The sequence below is a fragment of the Python bivittatus genome, unplaced genomic scaffold (assembly GCF_059951505.1).
Source record: "Python bivittatus isolate LINGU-HERP-01145 unplaced genomic scaffold, Pbiv_v1 ctg000570_np1212, whole genome shotgun sequence".
Taxonomy (NCBI): Eukaryota; Metazoa; Chordata; class Lepidosauria; order Squamata; family Pythonidae; genus Python; species Python bivittatus.
In genome coordinates this window covers 20,398,436-20,414,737 of record NW_028277097.1, presented here as the reverse complement: position 1 = coordinate 20,414,737, position 16,302 = coordinate 20,398,436, and positions in this window count along the sequence as shown.

The following is a 16,302-nucleotide window of genomic DNA, read 5'->3' as shown; positions in this document are numbered from 1 at the left end:
TGGATCCAAAGAAAGTTTAAAAAAAAAATCAAGATGGTAACCTGAAGCACCACCCCTTTTTCACATGCCTTGCCCCCCCCCCCACACACACACCCTTTGTGTCTTTCCTGCCTCTTTCCCACTTGCTTCCCCTCTGTGGCTTTCCTCTAGCAACCATGTGAACATGCAGCAATGCCTCATGCTTCTATAAATGTGTGGGACACACACACACACACACACACACACACACAGAGGAAAAGAAAAAGGCAAGCATAACCCCTTCTACCTCCACTCACAAGTAGGTCAATAGTTATTTCTTTGGATGATGATGATGATGATGATGATGATGATGATGATGATGATGGTGATGAAGATGATGATGATGAAGAAGAAGTTTAACTCTATCATAAATCTGCTAGAGAGAAACGTCTGCTGAACATGAACTCCAAAACTCCTACCTCCTTTATCCTTCTATCCTCTTTTTATCTATCAGGGTTCTCATTAAACCATTGAGTTATATGTGTGTGTTTCTGTCTGTGTGCATGCATGGATGCACACATTTAATTCCAACCCTTCAGTATCATGGTAGTCATCCTCTGAACTTGCTCCAGTTTGCTACTGTCTTTTTTGAACTGTGGTGCCCAAAATTGGACACAGTACCCCATTTGGGCCAGCTCAGGGTAAAGTGAACAATTACTTTCTACAGTTTGGATTCTCTGCCCTTGTTAATGCATTCCAAGATAGCATTTGCCTTTTTAAAGCAGCTACATCACACTGCTGGCTCATGTTTAACTTGTGGTAAACAAGGATGCTAAGATCCTTTTCACATGTACTACTGCCAAGCCATGGCTGAAAGTATTAGCCACCCATCCCACCTTTGTGTCCTCTGCAGAGTTGATCAGTATCCTTTCAGGTCCTTCATCAAAGACATTGACAAAACCGTTGAACCATGCAGAGTTCAGGACACAGTCCTGTGGCACTCCACAGACCATTAATAAATACTATTTGGATGTAGTAATTCAGCCAATTGTGAGTCCATTTAACAGCAGCAGCAGCAGCAGCAGCTAGCTCATGGTTTACTATTTTATTAAGGAGGATGGCATGACTGTCAATAGCTTTGCTGTAGTCTAGTTACCATATCTCTATAGCAATCCCCTGAGGCTAGTATCTCTTACCAAAGAAGGAAATAATGTTAGTCTGGCACAATTTGTGACAAATACCAGCTCCTGTTAATTACAGCATGACTATCCAAGTCTTCACAAATATGCCATTTAATAACCTGTTCAGAGACCTTGCCCAGTATACATGTCAAGCTGACAGGTCTGTCGTTTCCTGGATCCCCTTCTTCTCTTTTTTTGAAAATGGGGGTGACATTTGCTCTCCTTCAATCTTCTGGGATCTCACCAGAGATACCAAGAATGGTTCTACAATCAGTTCCACTAGTTCCTTCAGTACCCAGTAATATAATCTATCTGGACCATGATATTTGAATTTCCTTATTTTAGCTAAGTTCTCTCTTACCCTCTCCTTGTCTGTCTTAAGGTGCAGGGCCCTCAATCCCCCAGTGGCATAATGATGATCATCTAGGCTTCCGTTTTTCTTCTGAGAGAAGACAGAAGCAAAATAGGAGTTAAGAAGTTCTTCCTTCTCCCTCTTTCTCCTCTTTGATTTCCTTTTATTTCTAACATACTCAAATAACCCTTCTGTGTTGTTTTTTGGGATGTCTCACAAGACTTCGTTCATTCTGAGCGTTAACCTTTGTGACATGGTTGTGCAGTTTCTGGACACAGCCCAAACCCTGGGACTTGGGGGGAGGGGTTGTTTACGATTTTGGAAAACTTCCTCACCCAGGAAGTAGCTGGTCAAGTGGAACAATAATATTTTCTTGTGCCTATGGCAAGGTTAGCTTCAGGATCAAAGTTAGGACCCACAGGAGTAAGTTGAATACAACTGTAGCCTCATACACATCTAATATATATGACCTGTCTCTTAACTCCTGCTTGAGAGCACAAATGTGAATTTCAGACAGTTCTTACAAAGTTGTGGTTTTATCAGTCCATACAGTAACTCCCCCTCCTCTCTTTTCTCCCAGTGGAAGTGAATAAATCATGTTAACTTTGCATTTGACAAAGCTGACAAAATCCAGTTGACAGAAACTCTTAGCACAAAACACTGTTGTCTCAGTAATGTTCATAAGCCAAAGGAAACAATGGTTAAAGAAGAGAGAGAGGAATATAAAACTACATCCTTGAGAAATGGACCAGATTCTCTCTTTTTAATATGCTTAAAAATCATTTGTGTATATCTGGTTTTCTTTCGGTTGAAAGTGGGTTATTCAAAACAGAGAAAGAGAAACAAGCTGCAGTTTAGAGCAAGAACATGGATCTTGCATAGAAATAGCTTTATATACCTTCTAGGGTATTTTCAGATAAGGCACAGAAATGTCCTGTGCGTAAGCTTTCAGTGGTTAAGTTCACATATTATCCAGAGTTATGTCCTGATTATTGATGCTTTATTGGATAAACCACAGTTGTCTGTATTCACACAACAGCCACTTTCAAGAAGGTAAAAAGGTGGAGTTGCTTCTGGCCATTCCTTCTAACATTTTAACATATTCTGTATCCTATCATCAACCTTCCTTCCTTCCTTCCTTCCTTCCTTCCTTCCTTCCTTCCTTCCTTCCTTCCTTCCTTCCTTCCTTCCTTCCTTCCTTCCTTCCCTCCCTCCCTTCTGATTCCTTCAAGTAATAAAGTGGCACGCTTCCAATGTACTTTTTTCCAATAAAATAATTCAATAACAAAATAATTGGTTAGCGTAAGTAGCCTGGTGGGTATTCAAGATGATTATGTATGTATTGTTTCTGTTGTTATGTGTTCCACGGTGCTTTTAACTGCTGTTAGCCACCCAGAGTCATGAATTTGAAAAGGGCAGCCAGATAAATGAAAGGCGGGGAGGAAGTCAGAACGCACACTGATGTCTACAGGTCCTACATTGGGCATACAGGTGCTAAGCCATACTGTAAACTGTTATGCAAAAAACATAATGGGAATGGATGAGTTTATTGAACACATTAAGCTGCAATCAAAATCCATCATACAGTAGCTTAATGTGTTGCTTGATCCAGACCAGTGTGATGATATTAGCTAAGATGAAACCAGCTTCCCTTGCTTCCAAGTTGATACAATTAATTGATACAATTGTTCTGAAATGTAGCCCCCCCCCCAAAAAAAAAATGTTCAAGGAAATATGAAGTGATGGGCAGCAACATCAAAAATTCCCAATGGACAGAATTATTCAGCATATCCCTAGGGTATCCCTGGACCCTACCATCTGGATCTGAGATTACTCCTCTGGCTTTTGGCTGTTTTGCATTTTTTGGCATGCCATATAGACTTCTATGACATAATTTCCTTCCTTAAAATAAGATACAAAGTGTCTTAACTCTGCATTAGAGGTAGGACATTTCTAGACATGGTATACTGAAACAGTTTTGCTGACTTGAAACGAAGTGGCAGAAATGTTAATGGATGCTCTATCATTTTTTGCTCCTCAGTCCAGAGAAAGAAGTAGGAACATATCACTAGATTCCCTATAAGGAAAAGTCTTCATGAGTTGTGAAGTACAGGTAAGTGCTGAGCTTAATAGATGAGATCAAAGGCATATATCTGTATAGTTACCTATGTCTTCATACAGGGTATGTATAAATTTTCCTTTTTTTTTTTTTTTTTTTGGAATAAGGACTGTCTTTGAGGGTCAAAGCCCTCAACACAGTAGTTGAGCTGTGACAAAATGTTATTCCATTTCAATGAAACTGAATAATGTCTCCCTTTTCCATGGTGAAAATAGAGCTTGGTAGCAACTCTTGGAAAGCATCTGGAAGATACACTCAAAGCTTTGGAGGCCACAGTTTGTGCATGAAAGCACAAGTTTATGAGGAGCAGAAACAAGGATTGTTTTTTTTTGCCTCACCAGAGTTCTTCTAGCCCCTTTCCTTAACCCCCCTCCCATTTTTTTTAATTTAAATCTACTTCTCTCCATTAGATTCTCAGCAGGAGCATCCATTTCATTCTAGCAAGGCCAGCAATGTCAGCTGCAACTCATTTCTAAGCTATCTTGGTGTCTTGAGACCCTCAATTGCTCAGCAGTCTTCCTGAAGTTTTTTTCTGTCTCAGTGGAAGTCTCAATTAACCAGCTGATCCAGGCAGGACTATTCACCCAACAGCTAATGATAGCTCAAAACTGAGTAGTTAGATCAGAGACAGCAATTATCTAAGGTTAGGTGGCATTTCAGGTCAACTGATTCTTGTAGACCTCAAAGCAACCATGCATTCTGTCTGAAAGACCTGAAAGTAACCATAACATCTACAGTGCTGAAGAACATTTGAAAGCAGGTCAATAGTTTTATCTCCCTCAAGTACCCTGGTGCTGCCCTGAGCAGTTTTAATAGACATTTCTCAAACGTGGAGATGTTGGAGACCACAGAAGGAAGATACAAGGATGTGTTTCTTCTTGGTCAATTCATTCAAAGTATTCTCTGTCACCTCCAATTAGCCGCCCTTATTCAACAGTCTTCTGTCAAGTGACATCTAATGAGGCCTTAGAAGTATTTCTAACACTTTTCAGTTTTTTCGGGGAGCATCTATCCCCCTCTTGAGAGCTTCCTTTGGGTATCTGCAGATGAGTGTCAAAATGGGCAAGGTAGTGGGCATTGTGATCCAAGCTCCAACCCTTTTGTATATGTGTGTGACATTGATGCTGATGCAAAAAGGCTGGCATGATGACACCATGCTTGCCATCTTGCCAGTTTGGACTCCATCCTGAAGATTCTGCTAAGGCTTCCACTTTTATTTCGTTCTCTTCAACCTTTGTCTTACACCTTGAAAAATGGAAACCCAGAGGATGGAGCTGAAGTCCCCTGATGGGTCAGACCCATATTGCATGAAGTTATGGAAACTCACGTAGGTAGGAAATACCTGAAATCTTCCTGAAATCTCTTATTTTGTATATCACCCCCTCAACCCTTTATTGTAATTCTGATCTCAATGTTCTCAGCCCAAGAGATGAACCATTCCAGACCTTTACTCTTTTCACTGACAACAGTTTTTGCTAACTCATTTTTTTAGTCTTTTCCTCTAACTTTGAGGTCCATAGAATTCCAACTTGCCTATCCAGGCTTCTGTATTTGTGGTCTGAGTTCCTGAACCCCAACCAATCTCTTTCATGAACAGGTCTAGCTAGGGGTGTCTGCAGGTGGTGGTAAAGACATCCAAGATGGTAGCCATGACAGCTGTTGTTTTATGTGACACACATAAAAATGGGTGGAGCTTCAATCACATGTCACGGCCACCATCTTGACTTTTTTTGACAATAACCCACAGACATCTTGGGATCTGTTTGTGACCTTGCTTTCTATGTACATGGTTAATGAGCAATTTTTAACCATGTTTCTCCTTTCAGCCAAGTTATTTCCCCCTTTTCTTTTATAATTTCGCAGGTACTTCTCTAGAATGGAAGCAAATGTGCTCACATTTGTTGACTACTCTGACTCTCCCTTAGCATTTCTTGTAGCTAACTTGAAAAATTAATCTCAAAACTTGGATATTATTGACTGGGTCATTAGTAGTGTGGTATGGATGCACTGTTTTGATTGAGTACCTGGTATGTTTCTCTAAATTTGCCAGAGTTAAAGGTCCCATAATCCACAGGCATTGGAATGGAAGCAAAGCTTGATTGCATGTCTGGAGAACAGTTGAGGTAACGCCATACTACGCCCAAGGTGGATAATTGTTGATGCCCACTCTAGAGTGAATTCTTGAAATGGTTTCTTAGTGTTTACCTTCAATGTGTTGAAATAGGCTACAGCTATTTTAAACGGTCTCAAGATGTACCCAAAATGGCAGTATCATGAATGTCCTTGGTCTCTTCAGATTAAGACATAGGAGCAGGAAGCTGTTTGACTCTTTGCTCCCTCAACTCTTAGACATTGGGGCTTATTTACAGCAAATATATGTAAAGACTCCTCAACACAGTTATTATCTGTTCTTTTATAAGGAATGGTGGCAGCCAGTTCTAGAGATCAGACATCTATTACAAAAAGTGCTTTATTCTACAGTTATACATAAAATATACTGGATGTTCACATATTAAGATTGTGATTTCTTATTAGTGTCAACTTTAAATCTTATCTATTTTCTAAGGGTCTCTTTCTTTCGAAGTTATTTTAACAATTTCTGTCAGGCCCAATCCAAGAACAAAAGGGAAACAGTTCATCCAAATTCAGTTCTTTAATTGCTTGCACGTTATAGACAGAATCTTGCCAGACTCAATCTGTACTATTGCAACTAGTGGATCTACCCTGGGAGATTCTATGGAGAGGCTATCCTGAACCTCTTTCGCTTCCCACACGCCGGACTGTGTTGTCTCTTGTCTCTCTGCCCTTCCTGGAATGCCCCCCTCCTTCCTGAGAACCATGGTCTCTACTACAATCCACCACAATTTCTTATAGGCTTCAGTTGTTAACCTTGAAAGTGTCTCTGTGCTTAGTATCTTTCTCTACCTGATCACTATGTTCTTCCCTTCACACCCCTGTTCTCACTCCTCCCTGATTATTTATCTCTGTTAACATTTTATTGACTTTTTATTGCTTAACAGTTTAACTCCTAGACTTTTATTACTTTTACCACTATCTCTCCTCTCTTTCTTTCCCCTCTGTCCTTCCCCAGAGTCAATTCGCTTCTTCCAGCTTCTTCCTTCATAATCCTGAAGACTGCACAACAAAGGCTTGGAGAAACCACATCACTCTCTCTCCTTTGTGTCTTCTTCTCTCTCAGGTTAGCTTTGTCTAGAACTTTTGAGAGTTTCAGTACCATAAGGGGGCTGAGTTCTTAGGATCCATCTAAACAAACTCTAGCACACAAATGCCTCCTTTTTAGCTTTTTAGCGGGGTGGGGGTGGGGCTTTATTTTTTGAGATAAAGATAGGAAAAGTTTTTTTGTTTTTTGTTTTTCTTTCAGCCATGCAAGGCTAATAATGTAAGTGGTATGGAGCTTAAGTAGATAAATACATTTTCCTTTTCTCACTTTCCCTGCCTGAAAAGTCTCCAGAAGGAAAGTTAGCCTCTGGCAACTTGCTTTATAAGTATAAGCTTTGTTGGGTCCTTGCCTATACAAGTAATACTTCAACTACTCCATCAGTGTGATTGTTCTAGAATCATTCATCCATCCATCCATCCATCCATCCATCCATCCATCCATCCATCCATCCATCCATCCATCCACTCCTATGCTGTCCCAATCATTAATTAACTCTAAATGGCTTTAGAAGGCATAACTATATAGCTATGTAGCTATGGATAAAGTTCCTCCCCCCTGTAACTTAGAGTTAATGAAGGTTCTTAATTATGCTCAGCTGGCCATTATTCATGATTAGCACAGTGTTTATCTTTTTGGAGGGGTGTGGTATCCCCTTATCCCTAGACAGATGGACAAGATCCCTCTAAGTATGGTCTTCTTCCAACTTTAGTGATCTTCTGAACACTCTGGAATTCTTCTTTGGTCCACTCTGGAACAGTAATTCTTCAGTAGCTAACTGCTTAAAACCAGTTAGTTGGTCAATTATTTTCATCTCTGTCTCTCCAATAATAGCTCTCTCCTCTTACTTATTGGTCCTGCCAACTCCTCAATTCCCACCCCCCATCCTGAAAAACTCTGTGTGTGCATATGTGTGTGAGAAAGACACACAGAAAGAAACATGCACATACACAAACTTTATCAGCTATTTTCCTTGTCTGAACTTATGAACTCCAGGTATAGCATGCATGTCTGGAAAGTCATCTGGTGGGAAGGCAGACAGTGCTTAGATGGTCCATTCAGTCTAATGGATTCCTGAGTAGGTTTTCACTGCTTCCATTTTATCTATACATATCCAGAACTCCACCAACAATTGTCTTTCCTCACCTTACCATTTTGTCTCCTTTCTTCTTGGTCCTGTTTCAAAAAAATAAATGGGTCAGGGCAAATCTTAAGGTGATTTTTACTTTTTTTTTTTTTAATCATTGATGAGTGTAATACAGATAACAGGATTGCTTATCCAAAATTTAATAATTTGCCCTCCCTTTCTGTCACATTAGTGTTTACAATTGGGTGACAAACCTTTTGAGTGATTCTGGGGATAGGTTATGTACCTCGGCTACGAGTTATGGGAAAGTGGTAAAATGTGATTGAGGCATGAAACCTTTGGCCCAATTTTCACATGGACAATCACATGAGAAGAACATTCTACAGTGGCTGCTTTGTTCCTCCGCTCATCTAGACCACCACTGTTCAGCTGAAAGGCAGCTATGACCAATTTTCCTGCTAGTCACTTCCTGTACTATTCTTCCCAACACCATCCTGCCAACACTCCATTTTATTCAAATATTGGGACAAATTCAGAAAAGAGCAACATGAATGATCAAGGGACTAGAAGCAAAGCTGAATGACGGGGGAGTTGAGGACCTGAGTACTTTTGGACCTAAGAAAAGATGACTGAGGAGGAATATGGCAACCCTTTTCAAATACCTGATTTGAAGAAAGTGAAGACTTAAGGACATGAGTTAAGGTCATGAAATAATGGATTCTAATTACAGAAAGGGAAATTTTAGTGGAATGTTAGGAAAATCTTCCCAACAGTATGAGTTCTTTATTGGTGGAACCAATAACTGACAGAGGTGATAGGCTCCCCTTATTGGATAGGTTTAAGCAGAGGCTGGATGTCCACCAGGCTGGGATACTGGGCAGTGAGATAGACTTGAAGGGTTAATTGCCTCCTTCCAATTTTAGAATATTGAAACTCTGTAAGCTAAACCCCCTCTGGGAGAGTTACTTTTGTGTAGTGGTTAAGGCATCAGTAAGTCCTAGTCCTGCCTTAGGCACAAAGCCATCTGGGTGACCTTGGGCCAATCACTCTCTCTCAGCCCTAAGAAGGAGGCAATGGCAAAGCACTTCCGAAACTGTTGCGAAGAAAACGGTATGGGATTGTCCACATAGTTACCAAGATTCAAGACTGAAGGCACCAAAATATATATGAGAGACAGTTTGGTCTAGTGGTTAAGACATTGGACTGGAAGTCACAAAATCTGAGTTTTAGTCCTGTCTTAGTTGTGGAAGTCAGCTGGGTGTTTTTCGGCCAAGTGCTCTCTAGGGAGGAGAAGGCAATGGCAAATCACTTCCCAAAATGTTGCCAGGTGCAAGGACTTGTCCATGTAGACACCAGCAATCAAATGGACTCAAAAGCACAAATACAAGTAAACTTCCTCTTTAATACATTCTCCAAGTCAGAACTGGAGCATTGATTATAACATGTTCTTTTTTTTTTTTCTTCCCCACTCCACCTGAAAAGCTGATTCATTACAATCAACAAGTGCATGTGGAGTCTTTTATGGTGTCTTTATTTGATACTAAAAGAAACACCATTCTTAATTCATTTGACATTTTCTTAGTTCGGTTCTCTGAAAAGAAATGAATTATTAAATATTACTGGTGAGGTTCTTATTGGACATGAATTGGAAGGAGTGGGTGGAATGACTATGCACATTGCAAATTCTAGCCTAAATGTGTCATAATGCTTGAAACAAGTTGTTAATATTGTCCTTGAAAGCAAGCTTCCAGTGAGCTTAGGTAGACAGGGGTACTGGTGTTCTTCAACAGAGCTGACTCCCAAACTCTCATGGTCTCCATCTGTTTTATGGAGAATGGTATAACTATAATGTCTTCTATTTAAATGGAACTAAGAAGTGGAATGCTGTTGAATAATCCTGGGCAAAAGGTATGATGCAGATATTGAAGGGTGACTGGTTATTTTAGACATTTTTATTTAACCATCTTTTTTCCCTTTAAAACTGCCGAGGAATATCACCAGGTTTCAGCTTCTTTTTGAAGAATGCCCATTTGCTCTGCTGAAGATTATCCTGCAATTCCCCCTACCAGTTCTTATGCCGCATAATGAAAGAAACTGTGATTTTTCAAAGAAATGAGAAGTTGGTGAAATTCTCATAGATGAGGTGTGGTGTTCTTCCACTTCTTAATGACCAAAGGGCCAAGGCATTTATATATGCACCTGTGCATGTGTGTGCGTTGTGTTTATTTAATCAATGTATACAGTTGCTCATCTCACAACTGTGACACTGGTCAGTGTGGATAAGATGAAAACCAAACCAAAACAAACAAATGAACAAAAACCATGGTGGCCAAGGATATACCCAACTCAGATATAAAGCAAAACTCACAAAAGCAGGGTCACCTAACCTCCAGACCCCATGGCTGAGGGAACATCCAGATCTTCAGGGACTTACCAAATGCTAACACGATCAGGCACCACAAATCTCAGAGGGTATGTTGTTCCAGAGGCCAGGTGCTGTGCCAGAGAAGGAACACTTCCTGGGTCCTCCAAATGGCACTGTTTAAGGAATGGACCTGAAGCCTGCCCACCCTGTTGTATCTACTGGGATGGGTAGGAGAAGGTGGGACATATCTCTAGAGGTCTGCAGCTTCCTTTGCTCTTCATGTTTCCATTAAAGCCCAATGAGAGTAGAGGTGCTTCTCCCACTGCTAAGGGAGCGCCCGTCCTTGATCGTGTATTTTAGAATTGCATGCATATATTATCGAGGTCACAACTTTAACTAGTTCCATGCAGAAAAACTCTCCTAGGCTTACCCCCCAAGAAGTTCTCTTTCAAGGTGGTGAAAGAGAATTTGCTTTTAGTGTTCACACTAAAGGAAATGAGAATGTCAAGTAGATTTGCATGAACAGATAACTGTTTTTTGTACTTATTCGGTTATGAAACATCACACTATCCTGCCTTTCACCACACAATCCATTCTCCTGAGCAGAAGTGTCTGTAGGATCTGATGTTTTCATCAAAATGACAAAAGCAGCATTGTACCCACAAGGCCACAATGTAGGAAAAAGGCTTATTGGTTACTGGCCACCAAGGTAAATCAAGTTCCCCTTCCTCCTAAAATTCCAAACAGAATTTCTTCACTTTTTGAGACGGGAGCAGAAAAAGATGCTGGTATCTCAGTAAATGTATATTCTGCCTGGCTCTGAAAATTGATTTTTTTGGGGGGGTGTTGGTGGTGGTGGAGACTTTTCACATCTCTTTCATTCTTACCATTATTCAAGCTGCTCATCTTTAGGGAAAAAAAAAACCCATAATATTTCCTCCTATCTCCCACCTATAATAATATTGCTTTTGGAGTAAAATTAGAATTACAGGAAGACATTTTGGCTGCTGTTTGGTCACCACTGGAGAATCCCCAGTGAGCACATATAGACACATAAGATCTCTAAATTTCGGTTTTCCTCATCTTAAACAATTGTTCCTTATTGCTCTAAACTGACAAGAGCTCTTAGCAAACTCCAAAGTCCAGAAGAATGTTCCTACCATTTTTTTGGGGGGGTGGGCAACCAAAGCTTTTCTTCCATTCTTTCTCTCATAGTTTTGGATGCAAATTAGGGGAAAATATTCAATCCGCCCCCCCCCCGACCCCCGGTACCTCTGACATTGTTGACTTTCAGAAATCAAACATGAACTCATTTTGAAATATCAACAGTGTTTGAATTTTAAATTAACCTATTTACAATGAAACCATGCCTGCTGATTGCCATCATCTTAGGAAAATTAACAGTAACGATCATTGGCGTCATAATGCAATTTCCCCGCAAAAATCACATAGGCTTCATTACTGTTTACATAAATTGTCATAAATACCAATTATAGCAGAACATAAAATGTAATGCTCTTCTTCTTCTTTTTTTAATCATAATCACACAATCGTTCTTCTAATTCCTATTAGAATGCTAGGGAATTTGGGTTCAACCTTGGTTGCGAACAAAATGTCGTGCCAATACTTCGTTTTGCTCAAAGAGCATTGCTTTCTGCCTCTTGCCACTTGGAACAGAGAATTTGTGTTCCCTGCTTCCTTCGTCCTCTAATGCACGGAGAAGAACATGTAGGAAATCCTACTAATAGGAGACAAGGAGAAACATTACTGTGTACGTCCTCTAGACATCAGGTGCTAGGTGGGAGACAAAAGGGCCAATCATTTCAAGACAGGATTTACAACATCATTTTGTGCAATTACGTTGCAGACCCCATAAAGGAACAATAGAATAATAAACCTGTTCAAAGGGCAAATTTGTTACACCAATTTCTGTTTCCCCCGTAAGTCAGCAGAAGAAATAACTGATAAGGGGAATAATGGACTAAATGACTAATTTAATGCAGCTGGTGGGGGGTGGGGGCTTCAAGGAGCCAGGTTTAACTATTTGGGTGAAGTTGGCTGGGGAAGGTCAGCATGAGTGCCTATTTATTTATCAGTTTGTTGGTTGGTTGGATTGATTGATTTATTTTTGAGGCTTCCAAACCCCAGCTGATGGCCTAGGGCCACATCTGAAGATGTATGTGATGATCTGTTCCTGCACATCGCACCCAAGCAGTTTCAAGGCCTGCAATATGATCGAACAATTTGTGGAACAGCGTGCTCATGCTTTACCAATAATGGCAAGTTACTTCTGGATGTGGCTCAGATGTCAACAAGAGACATTCAAGAGATTAGATATCCTTTAGTATAACTGATGCAAGGAGGTGCAAAACAGTTTTCTTAGCATCTGCCCACAATTCAGCCACTAACCCCTCTAGTGCACACCATAAAGTGAATGGTGGAAATGTATGCAGAATTGCCAAACAGATAATTTTTGGTAAGGGATGATAGATGGATGGATGGATGGATGGATGGATGGATGGATGGATGGATGGATGGATGACAGAGAGAGAGAGAAAGAGAGAGAGAGAGATGAATGATAGAAATAGATAGATAGATAGATAGATAGATAGATAGATAGATAGATAGATAGATAGATAGATAGATAGATAGAAAGTCCCTGCTAGTCTACTTGGTACCACTAGTTATCTGGAGCCCTATTGCTAAGGTTAGCTGAAACTGTTGATTTTACTTTGCCAACTTTCTCAGTTCAAGATTTTTCTCCTAAAATACATGTTCTCTGCATAGTTTGGGGTGGCTTTCTCGAGTCATAAACTGTGTTGCAAATTTCTGCAAGGTGCAAATGGTATAGGCATCCCAGGATGTTCTACATATTTGGTAAGATATTGAGATTTTGGTATTGATCCCAAAATTGGGATTCTTAACTGACAACTGGTGAGGCAGTCAAGAGAGGATCAGGGACCAGTGTCTGGCTGCGAGGAATGCTTTTAAATTGTTCAGAATTTTTCCTGCTGAATAGAAACACTGAAAAGGAGAAAGCCGTTTTCATAAACCTGTTAATCAGGAATAAGTTTGGGGATGGAGAACTTTTATGAATGGGATTGCACAGGAACAGGTTCATTCTGAGAATGATACTTGATTAACTATGACCAGCCACGTACAATGTTAGAATTGCCTTCATTTTGAAAAGTACCATTCTGCAGTGGTGAGAACAGTTTTTAGCTAACGTTTACCATGTATATAGTTTAATTATTGCATTACATAGGGTCTGTGATCCCTCATTGGCTGGGATCACTTCAAGAAGAATAAACTGGAAGGAAAAAAAATGTTTACACATACTGCAACTCAGGAGAAAAGAGTAGGGAATCCACCATTCTGAAGAGTAGCGTTCAGCCAGATATACAAGGATTAAGAGTTTTCCCTGGGGAGATGCCACCATCCAAATTAATTCCAAAGTAATTAAACCTAGGGAGGATTAAATCCAAAAGAACTCAGTCCTGCTTCACTATCCAGTAAATCAGGTCACTTTACCAGATTACAGGTTGTCCCCAGTTTAAGAACGAGTTCCATTCCCAAGGTCTGTCCTTAAGTCGAATTAGTATGTAAGCTGGAATGGTATTATTGTATAAAACTATATAAGTAGTACTGTGTAATGAACTTGAACCATTGTGCATTTAACTTGAATTTTGCTACAATAGGCTCTGTTCTTAACTATGGGTTGTCCTTAAACCAGGCGTTCTTAACCTGGGGACTATTTGAAAATAGTGGTTTTGGAATCTACAATGTTGTATCTCCATGACTTACACACACACATCTTGAAATCCTAGCATAAATTAAGTATGTATGTATGTATGTATGTATGTATGTATAGGATTGGCCAATCATGTGCTTGCTATTTTTTGAAAGAGTAACTGTCCTATCAAAGCACATGAGATCAGAATTGCATGATACTCACCAAGGGGAAACATCATACTCCAGAAATAGAAAAAAAAAACCATACTTATTCATAGCCATCCCTGTTGTTCTAGGGAAATGTAAAAGGACATTAACAGGCCATCCCTCTTTTCATATAAATGCCATTTCAGCAGAAGTTCAGCAAAGCAGTTGGATTTTGATATGTCTCTTTTGTTAAAGCCTAGGTGAAAAATTATGCCATTTGTCTCCAAGATGATCTGCAGCAGTTTTAGCAAGATCGTCAAGGCAAACATCCTTTGACAGAAGCAGGGAAATGTCAAGAATTGTGTATGTTTCCTTATGAAGCCTGTTTGTCTTCAACCTCAAATATCATTCTGAAATATTAATGAAATAAACCACATGTTTACATTGTCAGAGTTCCAATCTGAGTCAGAGAAAGAAAATTGTCTCATTTTTTTAAAATAGTAATTGTTTATTATCTGTTCTGTCTGCCATTGTTTGCTCTGTCGATCGATTGATTGATCGATCCATCCATCCATCCATTATCTAAGTAACTACCTACACACACATACACACATGCACACATACATACACGTCCTATGCAAATTGCATAGATGGAGTTCTTCAATGACATTTTGATGAAACCACCCCATCAAAGCAGCTTTGCAGATCAAAATGGGGACCTGCTTTGTAACCATGAATGAAATCAGGTGGCAGTGGAGCACCTCAGTGTCTTTCAAAGTGTTTTGCAGGCTCAGAAGCTTTTTGAATGTTTCTGGAGCTGCCGCAGACAATATTGTATACACTATTTGCAACTTCACTTCCATATATGGAGATCTCTGGAGAGGGTCTTGAGTAATGTGACAGGCTCTCTGACTTCATTATGAGTGGTCACGCAATGGGTTTCATCACCCATTAAATTCTCTGCCTCTCACAACTCTTTTGAGGTGGCACAGCTAATATTGCTTTGGGCTCTGTTCACTTTCTCAGCTCTCAGCTGCTTCAATGGTGGCCCAACACAAACCTTACCTTTGCTCCTTCATGTGCTGATGGAGTGATTCACATCTTTGCTAGCCCTGACCACACAGCTGGAAGCTCAACTCTTCTCTCAGTCCTCAGAATATGAGTTGAAGCTTCATCTTATTTTTAATTTGGTCACAACTGTGGCAGGGTTAGGTCTCTTGTCACTACATGAATGCGTTAATACTTAAAAGTCAATTTCTTCTAGTATCTTCCCATTCTATACTTCCTTCCTGAGAGGGGAAGCTGAAGTGTTCCATCTCCTTTGAAGTGACAGGGGTGAGCTCCTAGAGGTGGACCTTCTTGACAGCTGTAGCCACATTATGGAACTACTTGCCCTCTGACATTAGAGGCCCCACAACCTATTACCTTTCATAAGATCATGAAAACCATCCTGCTCTGGTAATGTTTGAGTGCCAGTGGTGGTGAGGAGAAGCCTTTTTTATCATTTTATTTTGGGGTAGGTGGGTAATGAAAATTTGCTTTTTATTGTGGTATTTTTATCAGGATTTTGAACATTTGCATTTGGGGATGTGTTGTAATGTTAATGTTTTATGGTTATTGTAAACTGCCCAAACTTATCTATCATCTATCTATCTATCTATCTATCTATCTATCTATCTATCTATCTATCTATCTATCTATCTATCATCTAATCAATCATCTATCCTTCCTTCCTTCCTTCCTTCCTTCCTTCCTTCCTTCCTTCCTTCCTTCCTTCCTTCCTTCCTTCCTTCCTTCCTTCCTTCCTTCCTTCCTTCCTTCCCTCCCTCCCCCCCCTCTGCCCTCAAATCACAAACTAGCTGATTTTCACAGACCAAATTGCAGGTACAGATGTACACACATACACTATATAAGTGTATAACAAAAGTCAGATCCCATAAGCCAGTCACAAAAGCTCCCCCCTCCCAAGAAAATGCTGCTGTACCTAGGAATATTCAAAGGTTATGCATCAAATGAGTAAGGAAATGTTTAGAGGAAAATGGCAACCTACAGAAACATTAATGTAATTTATATAATAAATTGTCCCAATAGAAGAGAATATCTGTAGCTCAGGATTGAACCATGCAGTCCTGGGTGCTCTCTGAGCTTGGCTGTTTGCTTGCAGACATTTCATTACCTGGCTA